This window comes from Pseudorca crassidens, chromosome 4 (genome assembly GCF_039906515.1).
Source record: "Pseudorca crassidens isolate mPseCra1 chromosome 4, mPseCra1.hap1, whole genome shotgun sequence".
Lineage (NCBI taxonomy): Eukaryota > Metazoa > Chordata > Mammalia > Artiodactyla > Delphinidae > Pseudorca > Pseudorca crassidens.
Window position 1 is genome coordinate 4,387,183 of NC_090299.1, and position 20,690 is coordinate 4,407,872.

The window sequence follows — 20,690 nt, forward strand, 5'->3', positions numbered from 1 at the left end:
GCTTACTCTTTCCACTGCTGCACAAGCGGCCTAAAATAATGGACTAATGTGCATTACATAGAAAGGGAAAGTCGGGACTTCCCTGGCGGTCCAGTGGTTAAGACTCCATGCTTCCACTGCCAGGGGAGGGGGTGGGGTTGATCCCTGGTCAGGGAACTAAGACCCCGCATGCTACGCGGCACAGCCAAAAAAAAAAAACCACAGAATAGGAAAGTCAACTAGAAAAGTAGTTTGTTTTTTTTAAAGAGTTATTCTTTAGGATAAAAACAATCCTAAAAAAGAATTTCCTAGAAGCCCAATATATTCCTCTGGACGGTGCACGGCAACTTTGAGGCACCTGGAACTCAACGCGATGTAGTTCAGTAAGTTTCCGTCCATCAGCAAACCAGGCAGAAACTGGCGTTAAACTGCTGAGGGTCCCCAGAGGCTCCTTCCCAACCCTAAGGAACAGATATTTAACTTACACCGCCCAAAGGTGGTGATGTTTAAAAGGCACAGGTGGGACATTTTAAATTAAGGACTTTCAGTGCACAGGGGAGGTTTCCCCTCTACCCCCAAATGTTTCAGCTTCATATATTTACCAAAACTAATCATCATAAGTACCTGTAAAGTGACCGGAAGGCAACTCACAGGTTCGGAAGATAGTCCACTTAACAAAGCCAACACAATTTATAATCTTAATTATTAATAAGTCAAATAATTTACTGAAAATTTACCAAACACCAAACATACCAGGAGCTATCACGTGCTCTAATCATCACAAGCCTGCCAAGTACACCCAAGAAACTATGAGATTCAGAGAAGCTGAGTGACACACCCAAGGTCACACAGCAAGAGAAACAGGATTCAAACCGGGTCTGACATCAAAGGCCAAACATGGCTTGCTGTTGTGCTTAAGAGTACAGACCCTAAACTTTGTGATCATCGATAAGTTAAATACAACAATATTTAGACTTCTCTGTATGTATGTTAGACTTCAATAGAAAAGTTTTAAAACTAAAATACACAAGGGGAAAAAATAATGCAGGTTCTGGAGGTAGACCACGTAAGTTCAAATCCTGGCTCCTCCGCCTAGCAGTTGTTGGACCTTGGACTAGTTTAACTTCTCTGTGCCTCGATTTCCACGTAGTAAGAGGGGGACAATAATAGACCCTATTTCATTAGGCAGTTGACAAGATCGGGGAAGAAACCTACATAAAGCCTTTAGAATCGTGCCTTGGAAGATGCTCGCTGGCATCACTCTTCCCCGGGCACCCGACACGGCCAGCCAGCTCAGGCCCCCTATTTTAGCAACTCATTTGCATAAGCAAGCCCAGACACAGCCAGTCTGCACAGCCTCACTGTACGGCTTCGCCCTGTCACCAGCATCTCTCCTCGCACCTCCGCTGCGGCACTGACCGAGCGCTGGGCCTCAGCTTCCCCATCTGTCAAATGAGGTGACTAGCCCAGCCAAGCTACCCGAGGTCCTTGCAACTTGACGATCTAGAATTCTAAACCCAGACCCTAGAAACTTTATACCCTCCCTACAGCAAACATTGACAACACGTACCCATTTTCCTAAAATCCTCTCTTACATATTAGGTACAATGTCTGCTGTGATGACAAATCTTCTCCAAGGTCTCAAAGCTCCGCGAGCACCCACGCCATGCTGGGCAGGCATCCTCTGTGCTGAGGGTGAGGACGTGACAGTCAGAAGCTCTGACCAACAGGGAAGACAGATTCTTAAGCATGTTGCTCTGATAAGCTGTGTCCTCTCTGCTGAGAGGCCTTCAGCAGAGCACAAGCAAGGGGAAGTGGAGGTAGGACGGGCAGGAACTCACCCGCTGGACAGAGGGAAGTAGGGCAGTGGGAGGGAGAGATGGAGAAGTGGAAGGGCGGAGGGGTGGAGGGGTGGAGAAGTAGAGAGAGGTGCCTGAGGGGAACTGCAGGGACCCGCGGAGGCCAGGTGAGGCAGCCCTGATTCAGAGCATGAGAGGGTGGGCTGGGGGCAGGCTGTAAACAGTCTCGCGAGCATGGAGCAAGCCCACCTCGGCGCCACGCAAAGTGCTAAGCAAGGACCTGCCAGGACCTGCTGGGGCCGTGAAGGACACTGAGATGAGCGGAGCCTGGCCCCGTGACCTGCCTCAGTGTGAATGTCATCCCTGCCCCTCTCCAGCTGGGTGACCCTGAACCGGTTACCTGACCGCCCTCGATGCGGCCCAAAGGGTGCATTCACTCAATAACCCTGAGCCCCAAGAACATGCCAGCTTCTCACAAGGGCTGTTAGTCAGGTGAACCCCACAGTCTCAAGGGGTCAAACATACCACCACCAAGACAGTAGTAAGGCAGCCTTGGTTGGGGGGTGGGAGGGCGGAGCAACCCAGGTGGGACAGGGGCTAAGCAGTTGGGAAGAAGCCCTATCCAAACCTGAGACACAGGTTGGTACCGGCCAGATAAACCGGGCAAGAGGAAGGGACTGCTGTAAGGTCTGGTCTGGTCCATGCACAGCTCCTAACAGTGCCCAGCAGCCACCCATCCTCTACAAAGGTAGCCAAGACAACGGCGAGGGGCCAACGCCTGCAGACACGGGCCCTAAGACACCGCCCTGCCCCGTAGACGAAGGGCGTGAGTCCGTGCCCAGGAGCCTCCTGCCCACAGAACTTCCCAAAGCCAAGCTTCCACTTCCACATCCAAGTTGGAGCAGATGGCGCCTGTCCAACTTTGAAACGCACGCGGCTGCCTGTGGCCCGCTGCGCAGGCGCGGGGTCTGGGGTCCGCCGGCCGGCGCTGCGGCCTCGTGAAGAGGAGCCTTCCCGGCGGCCGCAGCCCCCCAGCTCTGAGCCGCCGCCCCCGCCCCCGCTCCTTCCTCGGGGCAGCTCTCTGTCCCCATACAGCTCCTGCCCCTCAGCCTCCCGCTGGGATGCATCCCGAGGGGCGGGTCCCCGAGGCTGAGGGGGCTGTAGTCCAGGTAAGGGGGCCCCTGAAGCAAAAGGGAGTCCCCGGCCTGGGGAGTAGGCGGTCCCAAGAGAAGGGGGCGTCTGCGGCCCCAGAACAGGGATCTGAGAAGCAAGGGGGTCGGGAGCTGCCAGGTGGACCCAGAGGTGGAGGGGGTTCCGGGCGGTCGGAGGCTCCGAGGTGTGGGGAGAGGGGCTCCGGCGAGTCGGGGACTGCAAACTGCCGGGGGTCGCAGGGGTCGGGGGCCCTGAGGTGGAGGGGGTCCCGGCGGCTGGGGGGCTCCGAAGTGGCGGGATCCCGGTGTTCTGTGGCCCCGACGCCGTGGGGGCTCTTATGGGTCGGGGAGCGCCGAGCCGGCTCCTCTCCCGGCCCGGGAGCCCCGCGCGTCTGAGGGGGAAAACTTTTCGTCAAGTTCCGGGAAAGGAGCGGGTCGGGGCGCGCGTCTCACCGAGGAGCGGGCGAGCCGGGCGCCCCCGGGCACCGCGATGCTCCCCGTGCCCCACGCGCTCCCCCAGCGTGGGAGGGAGCGGCGGCCGCGCGTCGAGGGGGCGCGCAGGCAGGACCCGAACCCGCGCGGCCAGCTCCGCCCCGCCTCAGGCCGCCTCCACGCTCCGGCCGACGCTGCAGCAGGTGTCAGCGGCCCCGCGCGCCCCGGCGCCCTCCCTCCCTCGCGGCCCGGCCCTCGCCGGAGGCCCTCAGTACCGGAGTTAGCGCGGCTCCGACGCCATCCCCGGGGCCAGTGGGCCCGCAGCCCAGGCCCTGCGGGACCCGCAACTTGCGCGGCGAGGACACCCGGCGCTGCAGGCGGCGGGCCGGGCCGGCAGGTGCCCGCGAGCTGCCCGCAGCCAACAGCGGCGCGCGCCCTCGCCCCGCCCCGCGCGCCCTCGCCCCGCCCCGCGCGCCCTCGCCCCGCCCCGCGCGCCCTCGCCCCGCCCCGCGCGCCCTCGCCCCGCCCCGCGCGCCCTCGCCCCGCCCCGCCCCCTGCCTGCGCAGGCTGCTCTTCCGCCCGGGCTGCCGCGCCCAGGCGGGCTGCCGCCGCTCCTCGAGCTCGACGCTCGTCCCGCTGCCCCTCCGGCCCGCTCGCCCGCCCGCCACGGGCTTCGGAGCGGCGTTGCCGGACCTTTTCTCTCCCGAAGGGCAAGAGGAGCCTGTGGGGAGGCCTGAGGGGATTTTCATGCCCGCAGACCCCCCGTGAACACCCATCAGGGGCTTCCTTACCTGGTCGGCTCCACCCGCGGCCATCTTGGAAGTGGGAAGCGCCCGGGAGGGGGAAGGGGCACGAGCGGGCAGCGACCAGGCGTGGGGAGCCGAGCAGCGGAGCGCATCGATGGGCGCCCCTGACCCCGAGCAGGTGTGCGGGGGAGGAAGAGCCCGGACCCCACCTGGCCGCCTGCGAGAGACCAGGTGGGCAAGATCCGAGCTCGGGCCCGGGACGTACAGCCTCGGGAAGGTCGCTTTGAGGTCTTCCCTGCCGGGCCTTGGTCTCTTAATCTGTAGAACGGGCTTTTCTGTTAGTTGTCTTTTATCGAGCGGTTACGCAATGCATAGCGCCGTGCCTCCCCAGACTTGTCTGCACTTCAGCGTCTCCTGGGGATCTTTGAAAATTTCAAAGCCCAGGCCACGCCCCAGGCCAACTGAATCAGTCTCTGGAGGTAAGGTACAGTTTTGGAAGCTGTGTAATGTGCAGACAAGTTTAGGAGCCGCTGGCCTAGCGTTCATGTGCATTACTTCCTGTCAATATTGCAGAACCTCCAGAGACAAGGTCTGTGATCAAAACCGTCGTACAGAGTGGGAGATGAAGTCACTTACCCAAGGGTCAGGGCTGGTCAGTAGCTGAGAGGGGTCAGAAACCAGATGCCCCGCCCCAGACCGCCTTCCAGCATCATGGAAGGCCCTGAATAAGAAAGGTCTTGTTCGCTCGTTGTTGACCCCTACCTCATCCCCCTCCTAGAATGTACGCTCCCTGAGCCAAACCGGGCTTATCTTGTTTATTGGTATGTTCCCTGAGCCTGAAAGATTATGTTCTGAGGGCATCAAGGCAAGAGGAAAGACTCCAGTGGTTGGGAGCTGGAAGGCCTGGGTTCCAAGCTAGGATTGGCTCCTGCCAACCAGGACCCCTGAGGGCTGTCGCGGCCAGAGCTACCACAGAGGAAACCTCAGAGAGACAGCCAGCTACATCTAGCAGGGCCGTCGGGGACAGGAAGGGTGATCTCTCCATCACAGCGTCTGGACGCATGCAACGGAAGATTAATTTGGGCTGTGGTCATTAGCGTTGGGCCGAAGAGCCCCTGACTTGTTTCTCCTGCCTGGGTCGTGGCTCTAATAACTCTTGGCGCCCATTATGATAGCAGGAGGGGTGAGAACTGTACAAAGGAAGTGTGTTACTAGAATACACTAACACCCTTCCCAGCGCTTCTGTTATGCCTAGAGCATAATGCAGGCTTTACAAATGCTTACATTTCTGCATGTCTTAAGGAAAACCAATAGCAGGCCTCTTTCAGCCCCGCCCCCCCGGTGTGCCCCCCTGAGCTTATTTTAAGGAAACAGGAAAGTACAGACTTGCTTCAGGCCTGACTTAATTAGCAATTTAATACATCAGATTAATAAATCTGCCTTTACGGTGTTCTTTGCGACTCCCCAAATCCCTTGGAGCCCTCATTGTCAGTCTTAGGGCTTTAAAACCCCACAATGACAGGAACCGTTGTTCTACATCCAGAACCGAGGAAGCTTGTGGTCCGTGGGTTTGCATTTGGCGCCCTCTGTCTGCCTTCTCCTCACCCTCTCACCACCCTGCTGCCTCCCTTCAGGTGGGGAAGGGGGTGGGCACAGGACCTGGCCAGCAGCCTCTGCCCCACCAAGCCCCTGTGCACCTCTTCTCGGGAGATGTGGGGTTCTAGCCTCCCAAATGCATATTTTGCCCCCGACTCTTCCCCAGCCCCGGGAATGTGAGCTCCTTAAATATTTGTTGAATGCGTGAATAAACCTTTGTCATACCTGCACTCGCGTGAGCCCTCCCAGGTGCCCCATGCTGTGCTGGCTGTTTCACCCCATCACCACACCTACTGGCACGTTGACTCCTGCTTTACAGGTGGGGAAGCAGGCGTGGTGAGGTGAGGCCGCTCAGCTTGGCCCTCACAGCTTGCCCCCCACTGTCCAAAAGCTCCCGCCCACTCGCCATCCTCCCTCCCACCCTCGTTGCCCCCAGCTTCTGTTCAGGGCCACCGGGGGCCCAGGGTGGGAATGAAAGTACCGGCGGCGGTGGTCACACTTCACTTGTGAGTGTCAGCGGGCCGTCCCCACCAGGCAGAGGCAGATTGAGCAGCCATCATTTATTTCCAAGGAGCTTTCCGCTGGCCCAGGGGCTTTCAGAAATCCAGGAAAGCCCATCTTTTCTGTCTTCATTCCTTGGAATAAAGGAATTCACTGTGGAGATGGACGTTCTCGTTGTTAGGACACAAAGCCTGGAACTTGGGTTTGCCTTGTTGCTTCTGAAAATTGATCAAGAGGAGGAAAAAAAAGCAAAGTCAAAAGTAGCCCAGGTAGCTGGAGGTAAGCCTTCCAGCAACCTCAGGCCCAGAGAAGATGGCCAGAGACACGGAGACGGAAAAGTGTCATAACAACCAGAGTAGTCACCACGAACCTCTGCAGTTTGCGGCAAAGAAGCAGCATCAGACCCTCACAACCAGACCATCAACTCGTATTCTACTCAGTTTTAACAAGGGCAGTTACCTGTTGCTTACCTGCAGAGGTGAAAATCAGTGAATTCAGGGAGGTGGAACTCCTAGAAGTATTACAGCACATTTATAAAAGGGAGAAGGCATGGCTCCAGCAAAAGAGAAAATTATAACACACTGAATCCTTTTCATCTAATAGTGCACTTGAAGGGAGCTGTCCTTATAAAAAAAAAAATACCCCCAAAGTCAGGCAAAGACTGTTGTAAAAATATGCTCACTGAAGTGCTACTTACAACAGTGAAATGGATATGATGTGGACGTCCAGTCATGGGGGAAGCTTAACTAACTGGAGAGACTTCTATGCAGCCATTTAAAAAATCTTTAGGGCTTCCCTGGTGGCGCAGTGGTTAAGAATCCGCCTGCCAATGCAGGGAACACGGGTTTGAACCCTGGTCCGGGAAGATCCCACATACCGCGGAGCAGCTAAGCCCGTGCACCACAACTACTGAGCCCGTGCTCTAGAGCCCACGAGCCACAACTGCTGAGCCCACGTGCCACAATTACTGAAACCCACGCGCCTAGAGCCGGTGCTCCACAACAAGAGAAGCCACCACAATGAGAAGCCCGCGCACCTCAAGGAAGAGTAGCCCCTGCTCACCGCAACTAGAGAAAACCCACACGCAGCAACAAAGACCCAATGCAGCCAAAATTTAATTAATTAATTTTTAAAAATCTTCAAGTAGTTTATTATAGCAAAGAGGAAATGCATAAGTTGTAAGAGTGATACTGAATTTTAAATAAAACATAATCATAGAATATGGAATGTCATCCACAGAAACAAACAGGTAGAAACACTCAAATGATATCAGAACACACATGATTACCTTCTGATTATGTATTTTGAAACTTTTAGATTTCCCGCAACAAACGAATGCTCTATTTATATATTTTTTTTTTTTTGGCCACGCCACGTGGCTTGTGGGATCTTAGTTCCCTGACCAGGGGTCGAACCCATGCCCCCTGCAGTGGAAGCGCAGAGTCCTAGCCACTGGCCGTCAGGAAATTCCCCTGGAATATTATTATTCTATTTATAATGTAATAATAATATTATTACTATATTATAATAGTAATATTACTATTATAATATTCTATTTATAATAATATTTAAATATTATTCTATTTATAATGAGATGTGTTAAGATGCTGACTGATGGGTAACCGACAAGATTCAAGAGGCACAGTAACCTGAGGCCGTCGGATGAGGGCTCTGCACCCTGTCCCTTCTCATCAAAGCACGACAAGTCCTGTCACCATTTTGTCAGTGGGAACACGCGTGCTCCAGGGGGTTAGGTAATGAATGCAGAGCCAAACACACTTGCTGTGACGGGAGTGCTGACCACAGAGCCCTGTGACTACGGTCTGTGTGTTCTACCGTCTGTAACAGCGTCTCTAGCTGCCCTAGCAGCCCCATGATGCTGTATTGTTGCCCCATTTTACTGGGGACACTTGAACCAGTGGGGTCTGGTGCCCAAATCAAAGGTCACTAATTCTCAGAGCATCCCAAGTAATTGCTTGGAGGAAGTAAGTTATAATGAAACCAACAGACCCTGCAAAGTATGGAATGCACAACCTGGCGCTGGTGGGTGGCGTGGGGGGGGAGGTGTGGTGCAGGGGACCCCCTGTGGCTTGCGGCTCACTGATGCTTAAGAGGAGCCCAGGGCTGGAGGCCTTAAGGCTCTAGGTACTAAGAAACCACAGAAAGCACGTGGGGGTGGGGCTCTGCGTTACAGCACACCACAGTGGAATTTTCCAAATAGCCTTGTTTTTTAAAGGCATCGCCCCGTTGCCTTCTGCTGCCGCCACCCTCAGAAAGCGAAACCCGATTTAGAAGCTGCGGGATCAGGTCTCACGTGGGAGCCACGTGAGATGGGTGCAGAGGGCAGAGGTGGCAGGGGATGCAGATGCTTCTCACGCCCGATCATCCCTTGCGGGAAACTCTCCCGCCCCTTCCACGCGTGCGGCTCCCCGGAAGCACCTCGAACTCTGTCAAGTCCTCCCCTTTGCACCTGCTCTGCCCTCGGCCTGGACCTCCTGGGATTCCCTTCTCCTCTACTTCCTAGTCCCCTCTGGTGTGTGGCTCAGAATGGTACCCCAGGTGCTCTGACCCTCGGAACGGCATCCCCGACTCTTACCCAACTCCCACCCGAGGCCGTGCAGGGCTCCAGCAGCCCCTGGGCCACCTCCCAGATGCCTTACCATCTTGTCTGGTCTCTGTGCAGTCCCCAGGTCCCCAGCGGGTAGTCAGGGCCCACACGGAGGAGAGGGGAAGAGCGTAGCCTGCCTGAGCCCTGCGCAGTGTGTGTCTACCGTCTTCGTCCTCGCAGTCGCCCATGTTGCCGAGAAGAACTGAGGCTCACGCGGGGGAACGTTCCGTGCCCACGGCCCCATAGCTGCGAAGGACACAGGCAGGATTGGCAACCAGGCCGTCTGGCTCCAGGTAACATACAGTGTGGTGCTTGTTTGGTGGTGACAGACGGGACACCTGGGGTGAGGCCCTGCCCATGCCACACTCTCCCCACCCCTGCTTCCCCACTGCCCCTCCACAAGGGACCCCATTTTTTTCCAGCCCCTGAGAAGCAGTTGACGATAGTAGAGAACATGAGCTTTCACGTCAGGCAGATCTGGGCTGGAATCCCAACTCTGGTGTTTACTGTGTGACTTTGGGCAAGTTACTTAACCTCTCTGAGCCTCGGTTTCCTCTTTCAGAGGAAGGGGTGTCCCACATACCTCAAGTGGGGGAGGGGTTTAATACGTGTTGTCTTTCTTCCTGACGCATCTACCCGCCCTGACCTAGCGACTTCAACCTTTCCCTTTGCTCCTCCATCCTAAGCCAACCTTAGATATTGCCCACCTTAGAGGAACCTTCTTGGATGCACTCCATGTTCCTCTTCTTGCCAAACCTCAGCCCCTATTTTCTCCTAACTCATCCACCCACCAACCAACAGCTCCTGAGACACACACACACACACAGAGTTGGGCCCAGCTCCCTCCTGGCTACAGAAGTTGGCTTCCTAAATGTCCCAGCACCCAGTCCAGCCGCTGTCCTTCCTCCGCCCTGCACCTGGAGTGGAGGATGTTCTTAGCTCTCACAAAAACACCCCTGGCGGCTCCTTGCCCTTCCCCCCCCAAGAGCAGCCGCCCCTCCTCTTTGGGGAGGGAGCAGGCCTCAGCCTGCCCACCCCTGGGTCTCTGCCCTGAGGGGCCTCACACAAGCCCCAGGCCGGCTGACCTTCCTCCCCCCCCCACCAAGTGTCACCCATCAGGAGACCTTCCCTCCCGCTGCCACTCCACCCCCAACCCCCAGATACTGTAGGCACCCTCTCTGCACCAGGCTCCGATGCCCAGCTGATACCCGGTGCGCGCCTGAACGAGGTCCACCTCTGCCCTTCAAGGTCTCAGAAGTCTCCAGGAAAAGCCTTGAGATTCTGCCGGGTCGCGCTGATTCTCTGAGCACTGGCTGCCCACTCCCTCCTACGGAGGGTGAGCTCATGGCTGGGAGACAGTTGGCCGCAAGGCTTTTGTTCTTGTTTGAATCTGGGCGGGGGGACTTCCCAAGGACAGGCCTGCAGAGGTGAAGGTGAGGGTGTGTGGGCCCGAGAGGAGCAGCGTAGCAGCCAGGGTGACAAGTAGACAGAGGGGGGCGGATCCACCTCCAAACTGCTGCCTCTTCATTTGCACCCACCCCCCCTACAGCCACCAGGCCACCAGCCCTGATCTCTCCAGGACCCCCTCCCAGATCCGGCCCCAGCCTAACTTTGCAGCCTCGCCGCCTCCTTCCCATCCAGACTGGCGTTTTCCAGACACCTCACAATCCTGGCTGCACAGAGTCCGCCTTTGCTTGTCCTGTTCCTTCTGCCTGGACCCCCTCCTGCCTTCTCCAGCCATCACAACCCTGGTCCCCTTGGCCACGTGCCACCCCCAGCTCCCACACCTGGCAGAGCTGGCCACGCCCTCCTGAGAGGCCCGGGAGCCCCTTGCTCATCCCCGTGGCCCTCCGTGCTGGGCACGTGGCAGGTGAACCAGATTCTCCAAGGGGGTGGCAGCTGCCGGATTAGGGGTCTCCCAACCCCACGCAGCCTGGCCTGGGACGCGCTCAGCATCAACACCCGCCTGATGGTCCAGCCCTCCTCCTGCCCTGCGGGGGTGGGGCTGGGCTTGGGGGAAGAGCTGCCCCTAAACTCTAAAATGGGCCAAGATATCGGCCAAGAGCCACAGGTGAGGTGTGCTGTCTGGAGCCGCAGGAAGACCAGGCCGAGCACCCTGGCCTCTGGTTTTCTCCTGGAGATCCCTCTCTGGGCCCTCTTGACATAGCCTCAGATCCTGGTCAGTGGCCTCTAGAATTGTCTGTCCACCTGCCTCCCCATTAGGCTGTGAGCCTAACCCTGGCACACAGGAAGTGCTCAGGACGGTTTGAGGATGGCTGTTCCAGGCATCAGGGTCCCCCCTCCAGGCATCCCCAATCCCAGTGGGCCCAGCCCTCCGGGGAGATCCAGGCTTCACCCAACAAGCACAACCACTCCCTGGGTGGGACGTCCAGAAAAGATGGGCCTGGGGCTGCCCAGAGGCGCTGAGCAGAGCTGGGTTTGGGCTTCAGGGGCGAGAAAGAAAAAGCTGGTCACTCCCCCAGGGTCCACCAGGCTCCGGGCGCCTTCCCTGGGGCCTCTTCGCATGCAGGGCCAGTCCCCATTTTCCTGTCCCCAACTCCAGCTCCTCCCCTGGGCCCATGCGAGGCTCAGCTGCCTCCTGTCCCAGAAGGAGACAAACCTCTTCCGAGGCCTGCTCCCAGCTGCCGCTACCTCTTGCCAAACCTGCGCAGCTGAGCTTCCAGAAAGAGCGATCCGCACACTCGGGTCCACACTGCCTCGCACCCTCTCACTGCCTTGACATGCAGGGCCGGGCCGCCCTGCCCTGCACATGGCGGCGGTTGGAGACACCCGTCTGGCACTGGCTTGTCTTGACTTTGCCCTTCTCTGAGCCTCGGTTTCCTCATCTGTAAAATGCGGATGACCGTCGCCACCTCCCTGGGCTCTTGGGAGCCCGTGGGGAGGTGCATCCCTGGGGAGAGGCGGGGCTGCAGTGGCAGGTGGGGTTCTGCGTGGAAGGGGCAGGCGTAGCACCACCTAGAGGAGGTGAGCGGGGGTGTGCCAGGGAGCCCTGAGCCGGGCCCACGTTCTGGGAGACACAGAGCCTCCCTCAGCGCCCCATCGAGGCTCCCGGCAGATGTCTACATTGGAGACATAGGAGGGGCCCAAGAAGCCGCCCTGAGCCCCTCCAGAGGCCTATGCAGGGAGACCACGTGGGGTCAGGAAAGAGACCCAAGCCAGGAGACTGGGGTCGGCACCCCATCCCAGTGTGACAATGGGGCGGCATATTTAACATGCCTGAACTTCAGTCTCCTCATCTGTGAAATGGGCACATCAGGAGGTGTGCGGTTTATCCAAGGCACAGAGTGTGTGGCACAGACAGAGCTCTAATGTGTGTGTGGAGTGAGACAAGCTAGAATTTCACAAGGATGATTTTAGATGTACAGGGATTAGCACTTGCATTTTTATGTGTTTTCCATATTAGAGGAAGGGACTTCCCTGGCGGTCCAGTGGTTAAGACTGAGTTTCCACTGCAGGGGGCGCATGTTCGATCCCTGGTTGTTGAAGTAAGATCCTGCGTGCCATGCAGTGCAGAGAAAAAAAAAAAAAAAAAAAAAAGATATTAGAGGGAAAGGCTGGCCTTCCGTTTGCAGAAGATATAAAGCATCTTCGCAGAGACCCTGAGTGGCCCTCGAAGGGGCGAGGGCCCAGGTAGTTTGGGTTCCTGTTCGTTAACTGGCTGGTGGTGTGATTTTTACCCTAGGTACTTTTTACAGGTTAAAAAAAAAAAAAGGATCTTTTATCATTACTAAAATATTTACCAAATTATCTCGTGCGTGCCAGGTCATGTGGTAAAAGCTAGGACCCAGAAATGATTCAGAAACAATCTCTTCTCAGTTTATAGAGGAGACGTGTAAAACGATATTTTATTTTTTTCAAACTTTTACTTTAGCTCCATGTGAGAGTAATAGCCACCGTGGAAAATTTGGTGAATGCAGATGAGTCCACAGAAGAAAATACACGGTGCCTGCCACCCTCCCTTCCAGAGAGAGCCACTGGCATGTGAGCCACTCAGACGTCCCCTTTGTCTTCTTTCCCTACGGACTACCCTCTGAGTAACCGTCAGCCCCGATGCGGTCCTTCTCTGCTGCTTATTCGGTGCAAGCCGCCTCTGTGAGCTGCACCTTCCTCGTCTCTGAAATAGAGCTTAAAACGCGTTCCCTCCCCCGTGGGACAGTGTGAAGCCGAGTGCAGCAGTGAATGTGGAGTGGTGTAGCCGGCGGGGCGGCAGGTGCTTGGTAGACAGCGGCTACCAAGGGAAGCCCGAGAAGCAGGCTACCAAGGGAAGCAGAAGAAGCCCACTGCGCCACCAGGGAAGCCCGAGAGCCATTTTTATTGTGGAAAATTTCAAACATACACACAGTGAACCGTAGAGTGATCCCCTAGGTACCCATCTCAACACTGGTTATATTCTGCTCTTCCTGTCACCACCCCATATTCTTGTTGTTTTTATTTTTCCTGGATTCACTTAGAGTGTATCTCAGATATATCAGAACCCATGAAAATACTTCAGCTTGTTCCATGCACATCTTTAGTAGTAAGGTTTTTTTTTTTTTGAGGCATAATCATAATATCGTCAGATACCTATAAAATTAACAATAATTCCTCAATGTTTTATAATTTCCCAATTATCTCTAAAAATGTCTTCTTATAGTTTGTTCAAATCAGATTCTGGGAAATTCCCTGGCAGTCCAATGGTTAGAACTCTGCGCTTCCACTGCAGGGGGCACGGGTTCGATCCCTGGTCGGGGAATTAAGGTTCTAAATCAGGTTCCAAAAGCAACATACTGCACTTGGTAGATGGGTCATTACGTCTCTTTTAGTCTGAAATAGTTCTCCCTTGGTTTGTTTTTCCTACGCGATATATTTGATGACATTGCGTTATTTGTCTTGTGGAATTTTCTGAATTATGGATTCAGAGGACTGTACATTTGTGGTGGTGTTGAACAAGCTCCTCTAGCCCCAGTATTTCCTATAAACTCAGTTTCATCCCAAGCAGCGGTCCTCAATTTTGCCCCCAAGGAACATTTTGCAGTATCCTCTGAAGAGAGTCCCTTAGGAGGCACTGCGCTGGGGATGGGAGTGGGACCAGTAGAGTGGTCTGCATCTAGGGGTCACTCCCAGCATCCACGCATGTGTACTTCCTACATGTCCCATCAGGAGTGGACAGCTTATCCCACTCTTAGCAACATCGCCTTGGACTAGGGGGTCCCGGTGCTGTCAGCACATCACCTGATGATTCCGCAGCCATTCATAATCATGGTCTAGATCAACCATTCGGGTTGCGGGATGGTGAGACCTATTTTTTTTTTAGTGTAATGCAATTATGACTTTAATACTTTCTCACATACTGTTTACAAAGGGCTTTCCCATCCAGGATCGAATAACCAAACTCACAGCTATGCTGGAGGCGGGTCCAATAATCTTCCTCTTTTTTTGTAAATTGATTTTTACTGGAGAATAATGTACAGTGTTGTGTTAGTTTCTGCTGTACAGCAAAGTGAATCAGTTATACATATACATATATCCACTCTTGTTTAGATTTTTTTCCCATATAAGTCATTACAGAGTATCAACTAGAGTTCCCTGTGCTACACAGTAGGTTTTTTTAAAAATTAATTAATTAATTATTACCTTTTTTTTGGCTGCGTTGGGTCTTTGTTTCTGCACGTGGGCTTTCTCCAGTTGCGCCGAGCGGGGGCTACTCTTGGTTGCGGTGCACGGGCTTCTCATTGCAGTGGCTTCTCTTGTTGCGGAGCACGGGCTCTAGGCACATGGGCTTCAGTAGTTGTGGCACGTGGGCTCAGTAGTTGTGGCTCGCGGGCTCTAGAGCGCAGGCTCAGTAGTAGTGGCACACGGGCTTAGCTGCTCTGCGGCATGTGGGATCTTCCCGGACCAGAGCTCGAACCCGTGTCCCCTGCACTGGCAGGCGATTCTTAACCACTGTGCCCCCAGGGAAGCCCTATACCGTAGGTTCTTATTAGTTATCTATTTTATACATAGTAGTGTGTCTAAGTCAATCCCAATCTCCCCATTTATCGATAATCTTCTGATAATTTTCTCCAGACAAGGAGGCTGAGATCAGAGAAGGGAAGGGGCACAAGACCCCACAGCTCAAAAGGAGAAGCAGGCCAGGCCTGGGCAGGGCCGCCGCCCAGAGTTCCATTCACTGGAGGATGCTGAGCTCATGCAGCTGCAGAGAAGGGAGGAAAGGCCCTGTGATCTTCTTTTAAGAGCTACAAAAGTTCTAAAGCGTTCTCTGCTGTGCATCAGCTGTTTCTAGCATCCCTCTCCAACCTCAGAGACCACTGCTCACCCATGACACAAAGGGGGGCCCGGCTCACACCCCTTCAGGCCTCCTGCCACCTCCAGCATGAGACCCAAACCCTCTCAAGCCCCTCCCACATCTGTCTTCCCATCTTTTCCCACATCACGGTCCCCACCCCAGCCAAACCCAACTGGGACACCGAACTCGGATTCTGATGCACTAACAGGAGACTTCTGCTACGGCTTGACCAGCTGCTCTCGGTGGGCACTAAGGAGGCGGTTAACCCCTGTCCAGCACCCATGTGTGCAGGCACGTTATTGCTTTTAACACTGGGGAGTGGGTTTCACCTTTTCAGCTTTCACATGAGAAAACCGAGGCTTGGAGAGGGTGACCGGCTTGCCAAAGGGGGCCGGAGCTCATGAGGAGCCATGCAGGACGGCCTCGGCCCGGGCTTCTTCCAGGTGGCCCCAGGCAGCCACCTCCCCGGGGCTGGGAAAAGGTGGGCCACAGAAAGTGTGGCGGAGAGCTCCACTCCACACGCCGTCGGAGCTCCCCGTGCCGGGCCTTGGTCTCCTGTGCTTTCTGTCATCTGCAGCGCACTGGAGAGCGGTCACTGCCAGGAAGGAAACCATGCTGTTCACGGCCAATCTGCAGAGTGACAGGGTGGAAACGGACCCCAGTATGTTTCTTCCAGATGAAACGGGTAACTCATTCCACAGGAAGGGCCGCGTGTATGCCCTTGGAGTGTGTGAAATTGACGACTGCACCGCCTTCCTCCCCCTGCCCTGCCCAGGGATATCACATGGCCTTGTCAAGGCCACTCAGCTGTTCAGGGCAGAGCTGGGCCCCGCATACGTCACCCTGCACCCCTGGCCTGCTGACTTCCGAGGCCCCTGAGTGGGGCGGGGCTATCTGGGGGCAAGATAAGAAGAGCCAGCCTTCTAAGGAAGGGGGCTGCCTGGGCTCGGGGGGCTTCACCGCTTTCCTTCAAACTGCTGAAAACTTCAGAGGGCCAGAGCTCAGGCAGGCTGCAGAGACCCTCCGAAGTTTATCGAGGAGAGACGAAAGAGGAAATTGTGGTATCTTTATCACCAGACAGCTAGGGCTGAGGGAGGTTTACTGACTTAGAAAAATAAAATTCATACCATTGTTATAAAGCAGAAACTAACACACCATTGTAAAGCAATTATACTCCAATAAAGATGTTAAAAAAAAAAGATTCATACCAACATCAGGTTGAGGGCCTGGCACATTAGTAGGCTCTTAACATGTGTTTGTTGAATGAATGAATGTTTCCAAACGCTATTTTTTGCGACCAAGGCCCAGAGACCTCCTTTTCTTCCCAATTAGTAGCTTAATGCCAACATGAAGACACGCTGGCCCCCAAAAGGCCCCAAACTGCTGTCCCTACTTCCATGTGACGGCTCAGTAAGGTCAAGGTGCAGACTCCAAGGCTCCACTGTTCTCCAACCTCGTCCAGGTAACAAAACACCCTCCCAGCACAGTGGCACCAAGCCTGGGAGAAGCGTTTCTGAGCGGGGGACCCGAGTTCAGCATGAGGACATGACCCAGAGGCTCAGGTCTCCCCACTTCCTCCCAAGCTCAGGAGGGGGATGCCCAGTGGGGGAGTGGGCCTGGGGAAGTGAGGGTCCCAGGAGACCACCTGAGACCCTACCAACAGCTGCTGGCAGAGAGGCCAGGCTCACCCAGCACCCCCGGTAGGGCCTTACTGGGGGGAGGTGGGGCTGCCAGCGGGACTGAGTGCCACGCAATTTCAGGCTCCCAAGGCTGGGGCACGGAGACAGGCCCAGGTGAGTGTGAGGGGTGGTGACCAGAGCAGTGCAGCACCGCTGCTAAGAGCCAGGGCCCACCACTGTGAGTGTGCCTCCCGAAGGGTCCCCAACCTCTCTGAGTAGTCCTGGGGTCTGCGAGCGATCGCTGCAGGCTACAGGGACGCCGGGGGCGCACGCGAGCCCAGAGGGGGAGCCGCGGAGGGGGCTGCTGCCTATCGCTGGCTCGCAGCTTCCGGTGTGTGGGAGGACGCCGTGGTCACACCTGACATCTGTGACCGGCAGGAACTGGGTCCTGAGCAGGGCCACAGGAGTTGCCCCCGGGGCTGGGAGGAGAAGAGCTGAGAGTCAGGCCCAGAGGGGCCAGGATGTGCTCGAGGCCCTCAGTGAGCCTGGGGTTTTCGGCACAGGGTCCAGGGTCCCTCTTCGGTAAAGGGGGGAAGCGCCCTGAAGCTGGCTTCCCAGCTGTCGCCCTGGGGCTCGTGGCCTGCGGCCCCCAGGCCTCCGTGTGTCCTCGAGGGGACCCCGAGCCCGCGGTGCTGCAGTCAGCCCAGGCTCCTCCGGGGGCTCTTCCCTCTGCCGAGGGTCTGACGGTGCAGGGGCAGGGGCGCGGGAGCATGGAGGCCACACGGCGGTAGGCTGCCCGACCTGGGAGTGACAGCCCAGGCCTGCTCACCCCGGCTGGCGGTGCTCCTGGCCGGGCCCCTGGACTTCCCGAGCGAGGGAACGGAGGGGGCGGGCCCGTGGCAGGTCTGCTCTGGCCACGGCGGCGGGTCAGAGCAGGAGCTCCTGACGCGGGCCTGGTCTCCTCCACCCGTCCCAGACCCGGGCGCGTCCCAGACCCGCGCACTGGCTCGGGGACAGAGAGAAGCGCATGCGTGCGAGGGGAGGGGAGGCAGCTTTACCTGCCCTTCACCAGTTGGCGGAGAGTGACCAGCTCAGGGTCACACGGCTGGCCGAGGTCACTTCGCACCTCCTCAGGTGGGCAACAAGAAGCGGGGAAGGGGCTTCCCTGGTGGCGCAGTGGTTGAGAGTCCGCCTGCCGATGCAGGAGACACGGGTTCGTGCCCCGGTCCGGGAGGATCCCACATGCCGCGGAGCGGCTGGGCCCGTGAGCCATGGCCGCTGAGCCTGCGCTCCGCAACCGGAGAAGCCACAGCAGTGAGAGGCCCGTGTACCACCAAAAAAAAAAAAAAAAAAAAAGCAGCAGGGAGGAAGGGGCCCAGCTCAGGTAGGCCGGCCTCTTCCTTTGAGAGGCCCAGCAGTCAGCGTGCCCTCCTCTGCCCCCTCCCCAGTCCCCCTCTGCGACCGAGGCTGGGGTTCAGGGGAGCCAGGGCCTGTTGGGATGGCAGGCCAGAGGGTGGGGCCTCCTCTGTCCCTCCCACACAGGCCTCCCCAGCTCTGGGTCCCCTGGACTGTGACATGAAGTGGCCAGCCCAGTGTGAGCTGCAGCCGGCCACGTGCCTGTCCCCCAGGGAGACAAGTGTTGGCCGGGTCCCAGCTGCTGCTTTGCCGCAGGGTCAGGGCCCTCCTGCCATCCTGGCTCCACTCCGATGGGCACACTTGGTTCTGCTGCGGCCCCGGCCCCCACCAGGAGGGACAGTGTGATCTCGTGAGGGTGACCGGGTAGGACTGAGCAGGCCACCTGATGGCCACGTGACCGCAGTGAGCGCCCAGGGCCACAGGCCTCTGCAGGGCCTGACCCTGAGCCCAGGGCTTTGCTGCCACTGGCTGGAGGGAGGGGAGGGGAGGAAGCGAGGGGCAGCCTGCAGAAGCTGTGATCTTCCTGAGCCACAGGGCTGGGCACGGCGGCTTCCGGGAGGGGTCTTGACGCTCACTCTAGCCCGTGCGGCTGCGTTGTTTCATCTTTACAGCCAACCCTGACGAGAGGTCCTGTCGTGATCTCCACTGACAGCCGAGGACACCGGGGCTTGGACACTCGCCCAGGAGCGCACGGCCAGCGGGTGGCAGAGCCAGGAGTCACCCCCCCCCCCTGCCCCCGGCATCCTGTCTCAGTCTGGACTCCTGGAGATGACGCCCTTACGATTACGTAACTCACGAGGACTAGAAAGAGACGGAGGGGCAGAGGCGGCTGCTCAACACCTCCCCTCCCCCCCCCAAGCACACTTTTCATAGTGGCATTTTGGCCAGATGGAGGCTTTGGGATGGGCTCCACCGTTCACGAGGCGTGAGACCTAGGCGGGTGGTTACCTTCCCCCCGTGTATGCTTTCTCAGCCGTAAAGGGGGCCAGTTGTACCTACCCCACGGCGTTGAGAATGAACACTGAACACTGTCTGCGAGAACGCCCGGCACGTGCTCGGCTGGTACTGGTGACGCCGACCCCGCCCGCGTGTCAGGAGCTGCTGTCAGTTCACTGAGGGAACTGTCCCCGAAAAATGCTGTCAACTACCCGCCAGCGACGGAAGGCCAGCGGCGGGCTCCGAAGCAGAGGCTCGGGTGCTGGTCTCCGTGCTGGCAACAGCCCAGCCTGGGAGGCCGTCCACCAGCTGCTCCCGAGGGAAACGGGGGCGGGGCCCTCCTGCTCCTCGACCGCTGTGCAGCCGCCAGCCTCCCAGGCCTGGTCACAGTCACTTCACCCACGGGCCCAGGGCCGCCGGGACGGCATCTGCAGTGGCAGAAGGGGCAAGGCCGGCACCTCAGGGACATCTAAGCAGGGGCCTTCACGCCCCTCCCTTCGCTGTTCACTGGGCTGTGACACCACGGTTCCTGGGGACAGTAACAGGCCAGGGCCCCGCCCCCAGCTGCTGTGCACAGGGCAGCCCCGTTTCAGTCCAGCTCGACACCCCACCCTGCTTTTGCGGGTGAGGGCACTTGTGAAGCAGTTACGCTCGCAGGTCTTCAAAGAGCCACGACGACAGTAGGGCCAATGGTCGCCGTGGCCACGAGGCGCACCCCCGTGCAAGGAGCTGGCGGACGGGAGAGGTCCTGGACGCGGCAGCGGAGGGCACGCTCCTGTGACGTCTCCTGTCGCGCCCGCACACGGGGCCGCCCCGCCAGCCTCCGGCCCTGCCTCAGTGCCTCCGGCAGGGCGGCCGGCTGCCACCACACCGCCCAGCTGGGCGCCGCGGCCAGACCAAGGAAGACGTAGTTCGGCCAGTTCAGCCAGGGAGGATGCAGACGCATCCCGGGATGGCGCCCACCCGCTGCTCAGCCACGAGAGAACGGTCGGGGGCCTGCTGGGCACGAGGCACTGCTTTAGGTACTCAGCCCTGGGGTTCCCTTTACAGATGTCACCTCCAGTCGGGTTGGGGAAGGATTTCACAGACAACGGTGCTGAGGCAGCCGCTCAGCTAGCTGGGAAAAGTGAAGCTGACTCCTTCAGCTTTGGTCCTCGTCTGCAAGATGCACGCTCCAGAGATTTGCTCTACCTAACACGGGAGAATATTTTTTCACTCTTAAGATGGAGAAGGCATTTTAAAAACGTGCCTACACATCCTAGAAACCAGAAAAAAGAGATGGGTAGAACACAATTCGAATCCTCCTGTAGAAACCCACCTCTCCTCCGTGCTGTCGAGAGGCAAGTGCTCAGCTTAAGGACGGTTGAAAAAAAGGAGGTCTAAGCTTTCTGAGGTTGACCGTGGGTAACTGAAACCCTGGAAAGTAAATCCACGGTAAGGGTGGGCAGCTGTACATGAATTTATACATGTGATAAAATGACACAGAATTATACATACATATCTCATCAACACATATTTCCTGAGTTTGATATTGTACAGTAGTTCTAGAAGATGTAGACATGGGGTAAACAGTGAAGGGTTCATGAGCCCTCTCTGTACTATCTTTGAAATTTCCTGTGAA

The 20,690-nt window shown here is 57.0% G+C and overlaps 1 protein-coding gene and 2 long non-coding RNA genes across 6 annotated transcripts in view; 1 reads left to right on the forward strand and 2 right to left on the reverse strand.

Moving 5' to 3' along the window:
- The window catches only part of TBC1D14 (TBC1 domain family member 14), a 102,376-nt gene extending 98,076 nt beyond the window's left edge, over window positions 1-4,300 (reverse strand). For 2 of the 4 annotated variants that reach the window (XM_067735029.1, XM_067735030.1), the window contains exon 1: window positions 4,153-4,275. The gene's annotated coding sequence lies outside the window, so the exon portion shown is untranslated. Of the gene's footprint in view, window positions 1-3,636; window positions 3,783-4,152 lie in introns of those variants that run through there. The other 2 variants (XM_067735031.1, XM_067735032.1) reach the window with 2 other exon arrangements.
- Window positions 3,958-13,740, forward strand: LOC137223377 (uncharacterized). The gene is made up of 3 exons (XR_010942840.1): window positions 3,958-4,338; window positions 8,888-9,105; window positions 12,705-13,740. It is a non-coding gene; the product is annotated as an uncharacterized lncRNA (long non-coding RNA).
- On the reverse strand, window positions 5,744-10,433 carry LOC137223378 (uncharacterized). Its single transcript, XR_010942841.1, has 3 exons — window positions 9,997-10,433; window positions 8,865-9,058; window positions 5,744-6,422 (listed from the first exon to the last, which is right to left on the reverse strand). It is a non-coding gene; the product is annotated as an uncharacterized lncRNA (long non-coding RNA).
- Window positions 13,741-20,690: the final 6,950 nt, after the last annotated feature.